General features: G+C 39.6%; 1 pseudogene; it reads right to left on the reverse strand.

Moving 5' to 3' along the window:
• Positions 1 to 12,603: 12,603 nt before the first annotated feature.
• LOC136865653 (uncharacterized) lies at positions 12,604 to 13,233 on the reverse strand (annotated as a pseudogene).
• Positions 13,234 to 14,410: the final 1,177 nt, after the last annotated feature.

Genomic DNA, 14,410 nt, shown 5'->3' on the forward strand with positions numbered 1-14,410 from the left:
ATGAAAGAAGGGTTACGGTATTATCGGTACAATTTATCTTGGTGCATTTTGTGTACGGGGGTGAGGAGTAAGGAGGGTTCCGGTAGTGCTGCCAACTGAATGAAAATGAAATCTGAATTGAATCGAGAATATGATCGATAGATATGAAGTTTCTAAACCGTTATTATCTTAAGCCAACAACTGTGTCACATACACATTATATAACATTTCTCGATGCGAATCCTGTTCCTAGCATGAATTCTATAGTTTGGCTTTGCTGTGTAAACAACAACAGTACTAGTACGTAAAGTGTACGCCAGATGTCACACAACGATGCTTAAGCAATTTATAGTTTGTGTTTCAAAGGTTGCCAGGACGTATCCCGAATATTGCCGAGGTCGACCGATTCAGTACTAGGGTGTAAATGCACCAAGATAAAGTGTGCCGATAATAACACAAGCCGGCCATAGCCAGTTCACTTGTAGGTGCCTTCAAATACTATTAGATATATTCATTAGAGTACAAGGAAAGAGTCGAGGTGCAAAAATACTGGGTTTGTTACATTTACCTGACATATACGACATAGAAGAGTACACTAGATATGACTAGGAGAGCACATGGAGAGCATGTTCACTTAGTGACTGAGGGCTGATGACGTCATACCTGACGTCATAGTGTGTTACAGAGAGGGAATTAATATACAGAACTAAGTTGGAATTTTTTTCTACGGCGCATGCGCGATAATTTGATTATTTAACATTTCACCGTGGACAAGAAAAATGTTCGTAACTTCATAAGTATGACGTCACACCACCTCCCCTGTTCCTCTATAGACAGCACATGTGGTTCATCTGCGTGAAAGTGACGCAAGCCAGGGCGGCCAACCCTTCCTCGCGGACCGAAGGGGGCGTAACACCCGTGGACCTTATGAGCTTGTGATCATCTAAATATGCAAATATGCGTGGCTCGTAATGGATTATTGAAAAATGCATAACCATGGCGAATAAACATTGTGAAATTTGTAAGTAAAACTATCGGGAAAAGGTAATCATATGATCTACTTTCTTCGTCAATAAACACGTAAGTATTGGCGTTAGGGGTTGAAGGGCATCACCAAGTGGTTACGGTCGTTAGGTTTCGAATTTATAGATCGAAGATGGAGGGGCGGCTACCTGCAGCCGTTACCACGTGGTTGTGATAGTGGTGTCATTACTGTCAATCCCAGTTTTCATGTATTTAATTAATGGCACGTACTCTATATGCATATTGTGCGGTATTGTGTAGTTAACTAGTTAAGGAATGGTATGTAAATTCAAGGTGGATTTATGTGCGTTGTTTTAGGTATTTAATTGCATATCAAAGTGCGATGAAACTAACCCGAAATGCTTTAAAATTAATCCTGGCTGGCTTCGTAGACTATGCCGGGAGTACGTGCAATGGATACCAAAATAACCTTGTGTGAGTACCATTTGAACACACCACTTCCTATTCTTGGTACTGTGTGAACTTGCAATGCAATGTAGCCTCCGTTTTAATTTTTCTGTGTAAGTTATAACACTTTTTTGGATGCGTCGGTACCTCGCTTGCAAGCATAAAAGAAGGACCTCTTCTCACTGCTGCTTCACGTATCGTTTCATATCGTTTGTACATGCATTTCTGATTCCTAAACATGCACCCGCGTTCGTAAATTGGGAACCGTAAATTGCTCTATAATGTTCTGGTGGCCAAGCGGTATCGAAGCGATCTCTGATGTTTTCTTTTCTTTTCACTGTTTATTTTACGTCACACCGACACAGACAAGTCTTATGGTGACGATGAGATGTGAAAGGCCTATGAATGTGAAGGAAGCGGCCGTGGATTTAATTAAGGTACAGCCCCAGCATTTGCCTGGTGTGAAAATGGTAAACCATGGAAAACCATCTTTGGGGCTGCCGATGGTGGGGTTTGAACCCACTATATCCTGGATGCAAGCTCAAAGATGCGCGCCCCTAACTGCACGGCCAACTCGCCCGGTCTGATTTTCTCTTCCTTTGTTTTTAATTTCCAGTATAATAATGATTCATTGTGATTTCTATGGTGAATTCATATCAGCAGTATGCATTATGTGATGTGAAGTGATCACTTTCTACTGTAACCCATGGTGTGCTTAGTTTGTTTTTTATGGAAACTTAAAAGTCAGATGTTGGCTCATGACGTCATAGTTTCATCATGGATGACCTTCAACAAGTAAGAGGGATGAACTGTGATATCATAAACATGGCTACCATGGCAAAAGAATCGCAGCGCTTGGCAAATATTTGTATTTAATAATTATTTACAAATGGCGAAAAATCATCATTTTCACATCGAAGTTCCTTTTTTTGGACATGGTTGAATTCGCCATTTAGGTAAAAAAAAATCCGATACCCGAATTGGAGATAGTCGGCTTGTGTACCGGACCCGAAATTAGGATATAAACAAAGCCATTAAGAAGGAAAGAAAGAACGAAAAAAAGAAAGAAAGAAATAAATAAAGAAAGAAAGAAAGAAAGAAATAGAAAGGAACTGTCAGTTATATTTAACGGTACTCAGAACACACTATAGAATTTGATTGCCATTCAACACCTTCAAAATTGGTAAACGACTGGTGATACCGAACAGTCGGCTCGAAGTCCTGAATTTCAAACTACCTATGAGAGCATGTCTTTAGCTGTAATATTTCATATGTAGTGCTATATTATCCGTCAGTATTATATCGCGTGTTGTATTCTGGCTGAGATTTATTACTACGAACGCGAAGCCTATTGGTATCACTGTTAACTTTGCGCAGAGTTCTGAGCCGGGACAATACTAATTTAAATCAAACAGCTACTACGTCGGAATACACAACGTGTCTACTCACAATCCGGTATTATCTTTACACAATAAGGCCAAATAGTTAAGTCTTATGTAATCGAAACCGACTTTCAACCTATTAGGTCGTGTTACGTACATTTAGTACGTGTTGAAGAGATATTAAGTACCGAACAAACATGGCCAACCGGACACCAGTGGCATCCGAACCCACAACCTCCCGATTTCGCGTCGGTTGCTTCGTCACAATACCGGGACCAGCAAAAACGGAATTGGTCACTAACAGATTTACAAAATAAAGTATAAAAAGGAATCAAAAAGACATTTGGCCTGTCGCCACACAGCGATACAATCACCCAGGATCAAGTCTTACGTACTTCCTTGTAATAATGTTCTCCTATCCCTTAGTTCATGTCTTGTTATAAGCAGTCTCCCGTCCCGTTGTGAGTCGTGTTTCCTGTCCAGCGGCTGGCTGAGATATTCCTTACAGAGATAACACGTTCGTAATTGGAAGCGATATCCCTTTGTTATTGGCCTAGTAAGACATATATCTGACTCATATCGGAACAGATGAAGGATTTCATGTTGTTTGAAATAAAAAGAGAGACCTTGAACATTACAATCATTGCTCACTTAACACACTGTAATGGCGACAGTATTTTGAGAGCTGTGTCGATACCAAAGGCCTGCATGAACACCAGACACTCAAGAGCGATATAACATTGCACTCACGTCAGAATATCATCACCAGCCGCACAGAATAACCTGGCACTCAGAATTAAAACAGATCATTGTGCATCCACTTTCTGAACCGACGTCTTATATCTATTCACTGATCAGATCACTTCCGTCTGAATGATATCCTAGAGGATCAACCAGTGGTGGAAACTATTAACTAAAAAGTTTTTAATCCGTCCCTATTTGAAGCGTCTAGTTACAACTCTTCTCTCATACCTATCAAATGTTTCCCATGTACTCAAGAACACTTGCTGGTTCAAATGCCTGAGTAAAAAAATAGTTTTATTGCATAACTATGTCCCACTCTACCTATAAAGAATTCTTGTTTTAAATAAGTACTAATATCATTATAGTATCTAAAATCTTAACCTGTTTACAATATTGAATATTCTTGGAATAAACTGCATGGAATTCAGAATATAAAATAAATGATTATTATTATAAGTATTATTATTATTATTGTTATTATTAAAGTTATTTATAATCAACTATTATTTGCGCAATACTGTATTATGTGACATTTTACATGTTGCAACACCATGAAAACTATTGCTTTTAGTGTGTACAACACTTTAAAATATAATCAAATAATGAACATTATTATTTAAACTTCAGTAAAGGAAAATGCCGTGATAGTTACGGAATAACTTTTTCACCACTGAACGAGGAGGAAAATGTGCTTGTTATATTCCCGCAGCCTGCAGTGGGTAGATGACCCTGCTAACGCTGATGATGTCTGTACATACGTGAGCTTTCAAGTTTCTTTTTTTTAGGTTATTGTGGACTGTGTGCCCTTTGACACATTTGATGTACACATTAAGGCACCATTATTGACCAAATTTCTAGATTTTGGTCTAGAGCTATTTCCTACAAGAATTCCGCTTTGTCCTTTAAATATACCTTTTAAAAATAATGATTTCTAAGGAGATTATTCCTGAAAATATGACATTTTAGCTTGGTTGAATATTACCCCCGTTCTGGTGTTTTAATAGCGCAACAGAAAGCAGCTGTTTTATTAATACATTATTTAACACCATCGCCATAAGAACTACTTGTAACGGGGTGGCGGAAAGCAAATAGTTAAAAATAAGTATATTATTGAACCTTATGCGCATAAAATGATAATACTGGAACCTTCAATTTGATTTCAATAGTTTATAACTATATTTTCTGTGTATCACCTTTAAATGTATTTCAATACTGTAATATATTATACAAAATTCTCAAAATGTTGATATTCTAACAACTTATCTGTATCCTCTCTTTTCAGGTAAGTCCTGGCTTTGGCTGTGGAACACTTTCAATTCTCATATTCAACGGAGAGGGTGAGTCGTAGTTGCCTCATAAGAATGCACCACAGTTTGTAACTTGTATGTGTGTCGTCTGAAGTACGTGCACAGAATTGTGATTTAAATAAGCATGTTGTAACAAAAACACAACTCAAGTTCTTGGTACAGAGGTTGGTTAACTTTAAAGGTCTACTGTTGTTCACGTTTTCACTTCTTGAATCAACACTTTCATGCCATGAAAGAAAAATTGTAAAACATGAGAGAATTACGTAACATTCCACAAATCCTCATTCACTTGCCGTTTGATAATTACCGTGTGTTTTGCATTGTGATCAAATCTATGTTTCCTTGCCATCTGGTGGGGACATAAGCCCGTTCCCATCGTAATCCATACAGCAGGAGTATTCAGCCTGGGGAAGACACAGCACGCTCTACGCCAGTGATAGAGCAGTTGCCGCATAACTCATTCACTTATAGCAGGCAGGGAAGAATGACTCACATTCAGCTGATCAGTGTGGTGATGTGGTGGTGGACATTGTTGTTTTAAGAGGAAGTACAAATAGGCAAACACTAATCACAGAGGAAAAATGGAAGGGATCCGACACTTCGAAAAATGAAGATATCAGCCAAAGGAAAACAAGGGCCATGAAGTGCGTGATAATGAAAGACTCCTTAGGATTCGCAACCTAATACCGTCGGGGTCGAACGAAACAAGAGAGATCCAAGGGAAGTCGGATAGAATAGATGAAAGTGAGGAGCCTGGCACAAATAGAAGCAATGTCAGGGCCCATCTAAAGGTCCCGTGGTTGCCAACATACGCTCCTAAGTTCAAAGCACCTGGGGCTGATCAGTGTGTACCTGACTGTCGGTGAACTCGCTTACCGTCTGCTGCGGTACGTGTACTGTATTATTTATTTACATGGAAAGTTTAAATGATAATTTCAGACATCTTATGCTCTTTTATTATCGCAAAGGCAAAAACGTTTCACATTATTATTATTATTATTATTATTATTATTATTATTATTATTATTATTATTATTATGAACACTTCATAATCTCTAAGGAAGATTTGTTCTGTTTATAGTGAAGACGCGGTAACCGGTAATGCGGTAATGGTTTTCTGGGTTTCGATCCGAAACTCTTTCCTGAAATTACAAACCTCATACCGGAAGATCCGTTGTTACAGACAAAGAAAAAGGACTCGAGGAATTGGTTAGAAGTAGCCCAAGGGTTACAGTGGTAGATATAGCTCAAATGCCGAATATATCGCCCGTAATGTGAGGAAACACCTGACAAGGCTTGGTTACACACTTCGTTGCGATGTCTGGGTGCCACATGAACCCTCTGAACGGAATTCGGTACAGAGCGTGTCCTTGTGCCACTCCTTACTAAGACGCAATGAGCATGAACCATATCTGAAAAGTTATGGCGTTATGTTGCTGAGAAGTATTGATTTGCATTTGGTGAGTTTGGAAAGGCATTTTCTTCTACGAATTGCTTCCTAATGCTTTGATCATCATTTCGGTGAGATATTGCTATCTGAAATAAGCCATTGAAGAGGAATGGCGAGAATTATTTCACAGTGAAATGGTGTTCCATCATGACACGAGAGACCACAGTTTCTATTGCGACTCGTCAGAAATTGTGGTCATTTGGCTTGGAAGTGTTTACCTCACACGCCCTTCTCCCATCGTTCCATCAGATTATTATCTATTTCCATCTTTGCCGACTATTCTGACTGGTAAACGACTTGCTGTCTTTGGAGGACTGCAGAAGTACCATCGAAAAGTTCACCCAACAAGCCAGCAACTTTTTGGGAATTTGATATCTTTAAGCTACCCAAGAAATAAATTGCAGAAAGCCACGTCAATTAATTCTTCTGGCTCGAGGAATTATTATTATTATTATTATTATTATTATTATTATTATTATTATTATTATTATTATTATTATTATTATTTGTAGGGTAATGTACAAAATAAAATTTGTGGGTTGAAATGAAATAATGCAGATTTAGAGAATTGGAAATAATTTTGATTTGATGTACATTTGAATAAATGTATTTATGTTTCCATTTGCCTGCTTCCCTGACAGTCGATTGAAAGAGTCTTCTTTGCTAAATTATCCATGTTTCCCATTGCACCGATGGTAGTGCTCCACTAACCTACTTCCTTGTATCCTATTAACACAGAAAAAAAGTAAACAAACACAGCTTGCTGTGCGCCTGAACGGTTAAGAGTTAAGTCAGCAATTTGTCCGCCAACACCGTTAAGTGGGTATGCATACCTTCCAGGCGTTCTGAATGGCGTTTTGAACAATCGTGTGTTCCAACCAGATTCCTTACAAATATAATGCTTTAGAAAATGTGGGTCTGTTAATGCTAGTGTTTTTCTCCGTAGAAAGGCATTTAGCGCCTTCAACAACACCAGCACGAGACAGAATAAGTTAAACATTAACAATACGTGCCACGAAAAATAACCTGGCCCTTACTCTTATTACCAGGGTAGCTTTATAGTGATCATAAATCTAATTAATGCCACGGAAGATCATCCGAAGCACCAGTGGTGATACAGGACGGCTGATGGAACGACGAAGGCTCACGTAAATAGTATAAGTAAATGATGTGCCGGACGTCGGCAGAGAGTGGAATATCAGCAACAATATCAGATTGCCTGGCTGAAGGCTCAGAAGGTTGAGGAGCTGGCCTTCTCAACCCAACATGGCAGGTTCGATCCTGGCACAGTCCGGTAGTATTTGAAGGTGCTCAAATACATCAGCATCGTGTCGGCAGATTTACTGGCACGTTAAGGAACTCCTGCGGAACTAAATTCTCGGCGTCTCCGAAAACCGTAAAAGTAGTTCGTGGGACGAAAAGCAAATAATATTATTATTATCATTATTATTATTATTATTATTATTATTATTATTATTATTATTACTAAAAGATCAGATTGAAAACTACCAAAAATGTGGCTGCATGAAGCTGATTGGTCAGCTTGGCGAATATTCACCTACCGGGCGAGTTGGACGTGCGGTTAGGGGTGCGCAGCTCTGAGCTCGCATCCGGGAGATAATGGGTTCGGACCGCACTGTCAGAAGCCCTGAAGATGTTTTTCCGTGGTTTCCTATTTTATCACCAGGCAAATGCTGGGGCTGCTCCTTAATTGAGGCTACGGCCGCTTCCTCCCCACTCCTAGCCCATTCCTATTCCTTCCTCGCCATGAAATCTATGTGTGTCGGTGCGACGTAAAGCAAACTGTAAAGAAAAAGCATATTCATCTCATAGGCCGTGAACTAATAAGGCTACAGTAGGCACAGATGTACAATTACTTTACATCTCAAATGTATATTTCATCTTCTTGAATCTGTCAAAAATGTAAAACTACGTAACAAATACTACGCGAATAAAGAAATTAAAAACAATTGCCCCTATTGCAACAGATTGTTTTGAAACTCGTGACTGACCAAACTACTCCTAAAATCCAAACACATTTCCTGTCAACGTATTCACACTACTGTAGTTCATTGCACTTATAGCTGTATGAAACCTGTAGAGCTTATTTGTCATATGGAATGGTGCAAATACTATTGTCATTTAAGCTCCATGAGTTTTTAGGCTTGTTCAATCGTGAAATTGTCATTACATTCATTTTGCATAGAATTTGTATCAAGTTCTCTTCTGTTGTGATTATATTGAAGATCTTATGTAGATAACAATAATTTAAAATAGACTTAGGATAAATTTCATATTTTATTAATTTATTTTTCCTGTTGACGTCCACAAATTTATGATAAGGAGCATGATAATCGAGTGACATAGCCACTTGCTTCTCACCAAGGTGGTCGCAGTTCAAATTCCGGGTAGTACGTGTTATAATAAAACATTCGCTTCTTTTGGTTTAATTGTAAATATCGATACCACAGTTTTAATTGCCAAATACATTATCTTTTTTAGAGTGCACCGTAAAGTTTAGGAATGTTTTTCCTCAGCGACTGACTTCCAGGTAGATAACATTTGTTATCTGAATTCCATTACCAACACGCGTTTGAAAATACATTTTTGTATGATATGATCGTGTAGAGAAGGATTTACTCAATAATAATAATAATAATAATAATAATAAATAATAATAAATAATAATAATAATAAACCCTTCCGCTCGCAGGAGAATTCACATGGAATGACTGCTCATGGAGCAGTTTTATGAGGTCTACCTCAATAATGCAGTAAGCTCTGACGATCAATATTTCGTGAAACCTAATTTTGGTGGTGATGATGGTTATTGTTTTAGGAGGAAGTACAAATGGGTAACCGTCATGTATTGATGATAATCAGAAGGGAGAAAGGAAGAGGTGGGACTCTTCGAAGAATTAAGTTTTCGACAAAAGAAATGGAAACATCACGAAGAGCGTGACCTCACAAACCGGATGCCGACAGGGTCTCATGAGAACAATAGTTGACCAAGGGAAGTCAGATAGGATAGTTTGCTTAGAGCCTGATGCAGGTAACTAATATCAATGTCAGACTCAGCTAGGGGACTTGTGATCAGCAATCTTTACGCTGAAGAAGAAATTCCTTTGTGTTTCCCATCGAGCAAGTGGAAGCATGGTTTGAGTTGCGTAGCTGTCAGCTTGCATTCGGGAGATATTGGGTTCGAACCCCACTGTCGGCAGCTCTGAATATGGTTTTCCGTGGATTCCTATTTTTACACCAGGCAAATGCTGGGGCTTTACCGTAATCAAGGCCACGGACGGTTCTTTCCTACTCCTAGCCCTTAGGTATACCATCGTCGCCATAAAGCAAGTTGTAAAATATAGTGTGCGTTTCCCATTTCAACCGCCTCTCATCACAAGCAGGCAATACCGTGGATGTATTCTGTGACTTCTATCGACAAGTGAATTTATATGAAATTCATTACTGAAATCAGTGCAGTGTCTTCTCTTTGATCATTTTGTGAACACCGACGATGACGCACCTTCTGACTCATATAGATCATCTTTCTATTCAATAGCAGATAGTTTCTTCACCATTCAGAGGTGAATTGTCTCGTCCATTAGCAGCAAATATTGAGCAGTGCCGCTTCGAACGATGCTATAAGAGAAAGTGTTTTCCCGACCGTGATTTGAAGTGGTCAGTAATTAGGTGGTATATTGACTGGTCATCATCAAATGCTTTCACTCACCACCCTGAAGGGGTGGGACAGGCCACCTAGAAGGTATATTGACTGGTCATCATCAAATGCTTTCATTCATCACCTGAAGGGGTGGGGCAGGCCACCTAGAAGGTAAATTTACTGGTCCAAGCCGAAGAGTTAGTAAAATAAAAAGGGAGGAAACATTCTTGAGAGGAAAAATATATGTCGCTGGCAAAAAGGGGAGTTCGATGTAGGGAACACCGATGTAGAGCTTCATCGAGCCGTAAATGGAGAGGGAAATAGATCAAAGTGATGGAATATAATAACACACATACACAGGCGACGTTTGCAAATACGAAGCTCAGTGACACGGAATGCGTGCGGCCGTACTTAACACCTCGATGACTGCGAGCATAAACAAACCGGTTGGAAAAAGCTACGTCAGTGATTTGTTGATAAATTTGATTTAGCAAACGCGCACAACTTTTTCCGTCCTGTTAGATTCCTTTTTCTGTCTCCTGCGTGTGAACACTTTGGGCTAGACTTAGAGCACATCACTCCAAATATAAGGTCTCCTAACTTTCACAGTGGAAACCCTGTGTACTTCCTGACACGAAAAGTAATCGACTGAAAATTTCCAAGTCTCTGAGTACAACCGAAAGAGAGACCACATAATCTGCGTAACATAACGAGATCTCCATAAGTCTATGGATGGAGCTCGAGTTGTATTTCTTTCGACTATCAAATTAAAATACAAACATCATTATAGAACGTTATGCCTTTCAGCGTTCAGTTTGCAAGCCTCTGTAAATTTACTAAGCGTCGCCACAATCCTTTATTTGCAACTAGTGCTGTGGCCTCATTTAGTTCTATACCTCTTATCTTTAAGTGGTTAGAAACTGAGTCTAACCATCGTCGTCTTGGTCTCCCTCTACTTTTCTCACCCTTCATAACAGAGTCCATTATTCTCCTAAGTAACCTATCCTCCTCCATTCGCCTCACATACCCCACCACCGAAGCCGCTTTATGAGTAAAGCTTCATCCATAGAGTTCATTCCTAACTTAGTCTTTATCTCCTCATTCTGAATACCCTCTTGCCATTGTCCCCACCTCTTTGAACCAGCAATCATTCTCACTACTTTCATGTCTGTCCACCGGCTTTCGCTCCCGTAAAGCAAAGTTGGTCTGAAAACAGACCGATGTAAAGATAGTTTCGTCCTGGAGCTGACTTCCTTCTTACAGAACACTGCTTACTACATTTACATCTAATTGGATCCCAACTGCCACTTTAAACCTTTCAGCAGATGATCCATGTAAACTACGACCAGCAAAGGTGAAAGATTACAGCCTTATTTAACCCTTGTAAGCATCCTCAACCAAGAAATCATTCTACCATAAATTCTCACTGCAGCCCATTTGTCAATGCCTTTGGTTGATCTTAATAATATTCCCTTAATTCCATAGTCCCCGAGTATGGCGAACACCTTTTCCCTCAGTACCCTGCCATATGCTTTCTCTATATCTACGGAACATAAACACAACTGCCTATTCCTCTGGTAACATTTTTCATTATCTAGCCCATACTAAAAATCTGATCCTGACAGCCCTCTGTGGTCTGAAATCACACTGGTTTTCATCCAACCTCCTCTTTCTCACTGATCACATCCTCCCTTCCATGACGCCCGTGAATAATTTACTTGGTATACAGATTAATGAGGTATCTCGTTAATTGTTGCAATCTTTCCTGTTCCCTTACTTATAGATAGGTGCAATTACTGCTTTTGTCCAATCTGAAGGTACCTCATTAACACTCCATGCTAATCTTACTACTCTATGAAGCCATTTCATCCCTGCCTTCCCACTATACTTCACCATTTCATCTATTCCTGCTGCTTTATGAAAATGGAGTTTATTTACCATCCTTTCCAATTCGTCAAGCGTAATTTCACCAACACCATTTTCCTCCTCCCCGTGAGGTTGGCTGTTCGCAACACCACCAGGAAGATTTCCTTTTACGTTGAGAAGGTTCTCAGAATTTTCCCTCCACCTGTCCAGTGATTCCCTGGGATCTATTATGAGTTCACTTGAATTACCCAAAACAATGTTCATTTCCCTTTTCACTCCCTTACTATGATTCATTATTACTGTCCATAAATGTTTCTCTGCTGCTTGACCTAGCCTTTCCAGGTTATTACCAAAATCTTCCCCAGACTCCTTTTTGGATTCAACAACTATTTGTTTCGCTCTGCTTCTTTCATCTACATACAATTCCCTGTCTGCATCAGCCCTTGTTTGGAGTCATTTCTGATAAGCCTTCTTTTACGTTTACAAGCTGCCCAAACTTCATCATTCCACTAAGATATTAGCTTTTTACCCATCTTTGCACACAGTTGTTCCTAGGCATTCCCTTGCCGTTTCTACTACAGCATCCCTGAATGCCACACATTATCTTTCTATATCCCGAACCTGCGTACTATCCGCTGTTCGAAACTTCTCACTAATCATATCCATGTGCTTCTGGCTAATTTCCTCGTCCTGGGGATTTTCTACCCTTATTCGTTTTCAGACAGATGTCACTTTCTCTATCCTAGGCTTTGAAGTGCTTAGTTCACTACAGATCAGATAGTGGTCTGTATCATCGAAAAATCCCCGTAAAACCCGTACATTCTTAACAGACTTCCTGAATTCGAAGACGGTTAAGATGTTGTCTATTACGGATCTGCTACCCCTACCGTCCCATTTGTAGCGGTGCATAGCCTTATGCTTGAAGAATGTATTCGTAACTGCTAAACACATACTAAAATAAAAGTCCAGCAAATGCTTCCCATTCCCATTAGCTTCCATATATTCCCCATATTTGCCAGTCACCCTTTCGTATCCTTCAGTTCTCTTTCCAACTCTCTAATTGAAATCACCTTTTAGCAGTGTCCTATCCTTGCTGTTGACCCTGACTATGATGTCACTTAATGCTTCATAAAACTTGTCAACTTTATCCTCATCTGCACCCTCACATGGTGAATACACTGAGACAATTCTCGTTCTAATTCCTCCAACTACCTAATCTAACAACATTACTCGCTCATTTACGTATCTAACGGAATATATGTTGCGAGCAATAGTATTCCTGATGAACAGCCCTACCCCACTCTCTGCCCTTCCCTTTTTAATACTCATCAAGTACACTTTATAATCTCCTATCTCTTCCTCATTATCTCCCCTTACTCGAATATCACTTACTGCTAGCACATCCAGATGCATCCTTTCAGCTGACTCAGCCAGTTCTACTTTCTTCCTTCCTTAAGCCCCATTACTATTAATAACACCCTATCGAATTCCATTTCGTTCGCCATGTTGTTTCCAAGGAATCCGTCGCCTGTCAAATGGGGCTGGGACTCCGTTACTCCCATAGGTCTGAGGTTTGCTTAAAATGTTCTGAGGTCGGTATATTCATGAAAGAAGGATACTACCCTACTTACACATAGTCCAAGTGAGGATCTCTCCTCTAACGGGTTATGGACCACCGGTGGATTGTATAGTTCTAGTCGCCTGAGCACAAGGAGGGCCATGACTCAGAATATGTCGGAGATGCCCACTCCCATTCCGCAGCAACTGGTATCCCGACACTCAGGACCACTTACTATGCCACTCAGCCGTTGCCCATGGTTCACGAACTAGGACGTGACTCCAGTAACCCACACCATGAACTATTGTCAAATTAATAACTAAAAAATGAAATAAGGTATGATAAAATGTGCGTAAATATAAAAATAAAATATAGGACCTACTAACGACCTGTTCAGAGAACGAGACTTTCATCACTGAATAATATTATATTTATTTTTGAATTTAAACACTTTGAGCTCCAGTCTCCTAATAAGTCGGTTGTTGGCTTCGTCAAAATAATACAGTTCCGTTCTGTTGATTGTGTTGTTTTTTGGACATATAATGAATTTATATGAAACCAATTGCACGTAGTTGCGATAATTCGAAAACGATAATACTGTGGCGATAGACAGCTGTTGATTCATCGAAATTCCTGATATTCTGATATGGGATTGGTTATTAGAGGCGTGAGCTAAATAGTCGTAGAGTCCTTTGCTACTTAATATATGAAGGTCTACCTTTAGTAATACATTCCTGTTACAAAATCCGAGCTTTTTCAATGTTGATCAAGTGTCCTATTCTGATGTGAATATCTACCTCATTCACATTCTGGTTCAAAGTACATGAACTCCCTCTCAGTTGTAACGACTTGTCCTGCGCAAATGCAATGCAATGAATATTCAACACTTCCACTTCTTTCTCCGGTGCTTTTCCTCAATCCTGATCTGGTCACTTATCCGATCTGTGTAGCACGTGTTGACTTGGACAAATTTTACCGTGAGATGCCCTTCTGGACGCCAACCCTATACGGCGTAATGAATTCAGTTATTGT

Source organism: Anabrus simplex, chromosome 1 (assembly GCF_040414725.1).
Source record: "Anabrus simplex isolate iqAnaSimp1 chromosome 1, ASM4041472v1, whole genome shotgun sequence".
Taxonomy (NCBI): domain Eukaryota; kingdom Metazoa; phylum Arthropoda; class Insecta; order Orthoptera; family Tettigoniidae; genus Anabrus; species Anabrus simplex.